Source organism: Callospermophilus lateralis, chromosome 6, assembly GCF_048772815.1.
Source record: "Callospermophilus lateralis isolate mCalLat2 chromosome 6, mCalLat2.hap1, whole genome shotgun sequence".
Lineage (NCBI taxonomy): Eukaryota > Metazoa > Chordata > Mammalia > Rodentia > Sciuridae > Callospermophilus > Callospermophilus lateralis.
The window spans coordinates 9,114,575-9,119,373 of record NC_135310.1 but is presented as its reverse complement, the minus strand read 5'-3'; positions in this window follow the sequence as shown (position 1 = coordinate 9,119,373).

Genomic DNA, 4,799 nt, shown 5'->3' with positions numbered 1-4,799 from the left:
AAAATACACAAATTTATATTTGTAATTTAAAATAACCAAATAGAAATTTGAGAAATGAGAAAAACAAAATTTACAGTGGAAAAACTATTTGAATAATCAGATTATAGATGGAAGAAAAAGTGGTCAGTGAACTCCATGACAGATCCAAAAAATGTTTCCCAGCTTGGAGATCAGAGCAGGGATTGTGGGGAGAAGAATAGAACCTCAGCAGCCTGAGGGAGACCAAGTATCCTAATACATCCCTTTATGTCCTAGAAAAAGAGGAGAGTAAGAATGGGGGAGGAGAAAAATAATAATAAAGGAATAATGATCAAAATTTCCCCAAATTTGGATTTAAAAAATCAATCTACAGAGCCAAGAAGTTTAGAATTTATGTGATTAAAAATAAAACCATGCCAAGGAAGATCATAGTTAAACTTCAGAAAAGCAAAGATAAAAACCAAACAAAATCCTTAAAAGTAGAAAAGAAAAATTACCCATTAGATTCAGAGGAACAATTCTAAAGAAGACTGACTTCTCCTCAGAACAATTGAACCCAGAAGGAAGTGTTCTCTTTAAAGCTCTGAAGTCTGTTGAGTGTGTGTGTGTGTGTGTGTGTGTGTGTGTGTGTTTGTGTGTGTGTGTGTGAGAGAGCGAGAGAGACAGAGAGAGAGAGAGCGAGAGTTTAAGGTAAATGAAATTTGAGATAATTCATTGCCAGCAGAACTTCATTACAATAATCAATAAACGTCAGGACATTATACCAGATGAAAACTCAGATTATAAGAAAAATTAAAGAGCACAAGAATACAGGGGCAGATTTAAAAAAACAACTTTAAAAAAATACAAGATTTTTTTCCTTTTAAGTTTCATAAAAGAAATAACATAGCAAAACTAATAGCATTGGAAGATGGGGTTTATGACATATATAAAATAAATGACTGATACAGTAGCTCAAAAGGGAAAGATGGAAGGCTGCAATAAATATTTTCATATTTGTGAAATGTGAAGAATAAAGTGGTACAAAATTAGTAGACTGCTATTGCCATGTGCCGCAGTCTGGCTGGGCACAAAATAACCGAGCCGCCCCGAGGCACTTGTAGGTTCAAAACAGGAACTCCTTTATTGTCCGAACTCCCACGAATGCGGCCCTTCCAGCAACACCACCAACCAGAAATCCCTCCTCCAGCACTTCCCCAACCAACGGGAACTCTCCAGGAGTCCCCAGAGAACTCCAAAGTAGTGTGAGAACTCCAAAGTAGCGGGCAACCGAGGTGGACAGCAGGGGTCTAATATACAATTGAATACACAGCTTAACATAACCATCATCATCTCAATGGCTCGCTGGGGTCACCTCTCAACCACTCCTGCCATGCGTCATTCCAACTCGGCTGTGGCTCTCAGCAGCCATGGTTTGATTTGAGGTGTCCTGCAGGATCCCCTGTGTTTCTGCAGGCGTGCTCAGGAGTGAGGTGGTTGCCCTGTGGCAGCTGTGCCTGATCAGCCCGTCCTGGTCTGAGTGGACTGTCTGGGTGGTGACTGTGGGCAGGTGGGGTGTGGCTGGAGGAGGTGGCCATTGCGGTGGTGCCCTGGAAGATTTCCTCTTCCTGGGGGCCCCTTCCCATCTCTCTGTACTCCCTGGCCCCACCATACCCAGCCTTCCTCTACTGGGTTCTCCGCCTGTGATGTGCCCCGTCACCTTGGGCCCAGAGGAATGAAGTCAGCCACGAATGGACAGAGAGCTCTGAAACTATGATCCCCATATAATCTTTCCCTCCTCTAAGTTGTTCTTGTCAGGTATTTTTGTAACAGGAATGCAGAAGCTGACATGATCATAAATTAAGGCTTCATCTTGTAATCTCTAGAACCACCATTTGAAAACAGTTTTTAAAAAGAGAGGTAAAAATCCAACAAGAAAGAAAATGAATTAGTTTATTGACTCAAAATAAAACACTTTATTGACACAAAAGAAGGCAACAAAAAATGGAATGGAGGAATAGACAACAGATCAAATGATAAGAAAAACACTCAGTAGTCACATTAAATATAAGAGGACTAAACCAGGCCCACGAAAAGAGAGATTGTCAGGCTAGATTTTAAGGCAACATCCAATTCTCTGTGTAAAAGATATTTTTTTTACATTTTAAAAAATTTGTTATGTGTGACAGCAGAATGCATTACAGTTCATAGTACACACATAGAGCACAATTTTTCATGTCTCTGGTTGTACACAGAGTCACACCATCATGTCTTCATACCTGTACTTAGGATAATGATGTCCATCTCATTCCACTGCCTTTCCTACCCCCATGCGCCCTGTCTTCCCCTCCCTCCCCTTTGCCCTATCTAGAGTTCATCTAATCCTCCCATGCTCCCCCCCCAGCCCCATTATGAATCAGCATCCTGATATCAGAGAAAACATTCAGCATTTGGTTTTTTGGGATTGGCTTTCTTCACTTAGCATGATATTCTCCAACTCCATCCATTTACCTGCAAATGCCATGATTTTATTCTCTTTTATTTCTGAATAATGTCCCATTGTATATATACCACATGTTATTTATCCATTCATCTACTGAGGGGCATCTAGGTTGGTTCCACAGTTTAGCTCTTGTGAATTGTGCTGCTATAAACATCGATGTGGCTGTGTCCCTGTAGTATGCTGCTTTTAAGTCCTTTGGGCAGAGACTGAGGAGTGGGATAGCTGGGTCAAAAGGTGGTTCCATTCCCAGATTTCCAAGGAATCTCCACACTGCTTTCCATATTGACTGAAGCAATTTGCAGTCCCACCAGCAATGTATGAGTGTGCCTTTTCCCCACATCCTCGCCAACACTTATTTTGTTTGTATTCTTATTAGCTGCCATTCTGACTGGAGTGAGATGAAATCTTACAGTAGTTTTGATTTGCATTTCTCTAATTACTAGAGATGTTGAACATTTTTCAATTCAGTTTTTGATTGATTGTATATCTTCTTCTGAGAAGTGTCTGTTTAGGTCCTTGGCCCATTTATTGATTGGGCAATTTTGTTTTTTTGGTTTTGTTTTTTGGTGTTAAGGTTTTTGAGTTCTTTATATATCCTAAAGATTAGTGGTCTATCTGATGTGCATGTGGTAAAAATTTGTTACCAAATTGTAGGCTCTCTATTCACCTCACTGATTGTTTCTTTTGCTGAGAAGAAGCTTTTTAGTTTGAATCCATCCCACTTATTGATTCTTGATATTAATTCTTGCACTATAGTAGTCTAATTAAGGAAGTTGGGGCCTAATCCAACATGATGGAGATTTGAGCCTACTTTTTCTTCTAATAGACACAGTGTCTCTGGTTTAATTACTAGGTCCTTGACCCACTTTGATTTGAGTTTTGTGCATGGTGAGAGATAGGGGTTTAATTTCACTTTGTTGCATATGGATTTCCAATTTTCCTAGCACCAAGAGGAAGAGGCTATCTTTTCTCCAGTGTATGTTTTGGTACCCTTGTCTAATATAAGATAAAGGTAATTATGTGGGTTAGACTCTGTGTCTTCTATTCTGAACCACTGGTCTACCAGTCTATTTTGGTGCTAATACCATGTTGTTTTTGTAACTATTGCTCTGTAGTAAAGTTTTAGGTCTGGTATGTAAAAGACGTATTTTAATTAAAAAGTTACAAATAGGTGGAAGAAAAAATGGATGTGAAATTAGGTCAAGGGAATGGTAAGCACATAAAAGCTACCTGTATTGAGGTTAAGTAAAATTGACTTTAAAACAAGGAGTGTTAGGGCTGGGGCTATAGCTCAATTGGTGGAGTGCTTGCCTAGCATATGTGGGGCATGGGTTCGATCCTTAGCACCCCATAAAAATAAAATAACGGTTAAAGGTATTGTATCCATCTACTATAAAAAATATTTTAAACCAAAAACAAAGAGTATTATCCTGGCATGATGCTCACACCTTAATCCCAGTGGCTCAGGAGGCTGAGGCAGGAGGATCATGAATTCAGAGCCAGCCTCAGCAAAAATGAGGTGCTAAGTAACTCAATGAGACCCTGTAAATAAAATAGGGCTGGGGATATGCCTCAGTGGTCAAGTGCCCCTGAGTTCAATCTCTAGTACCTTCCCCCACCAAAAAAAAAAAAAAAAGAAAAAAAAAACAAGGAGTATTCACAATAATAAGAATGGATATTTCATAACAGTAAAAGAATCAATTCCAAAGAAAGACATGCAAAATATACATAAGCCATTTGTATATAACCATGTGCTTCTTATTCTTGACTTATTTTGATTGTTTGTTTGTTTTGGGGGGTGCTTTTTACTGAGCTACACTCCCCAGTCCTTTTTATTTTTTATTTTAAGACAGAGTCTCACTAAATTGTAGGGCCTCACTAAGTTGCCAGAACTGTTCTCAAACTTGCGATCCTCCTACCTCAGCCTCCTGAGTCACCAGGATTACAGATATATGTCACTGTATCTGGCTCTCTCTTAATTCTTAATTTTTTAATTTGGTATATATCATTTATTCTCATAAACGATTATATTTTTATTAAGCATTGTTTCTAAGTGCTACAGAGTATTTTTTCTACAGACATATCATGACTTAGCATACTATATCCTACTTTTACAATTAATTTCTCACATTATTAAATGTAGGATAAATCATTATAATTATAATGATCAAATAAATCATTACTGTATTTACTAGTAGTGTTCTTTGTTTTTTAACTTTTGTTTAGACAAATGGCTCTTGAATTTATTTAATAAATCTAGTGAGTACCTCCTGTTCTAGTTTACTAATGTCTATTTTTAAATTTGACTTAAATGTACTTTAAACTAAGGCATAGCAGC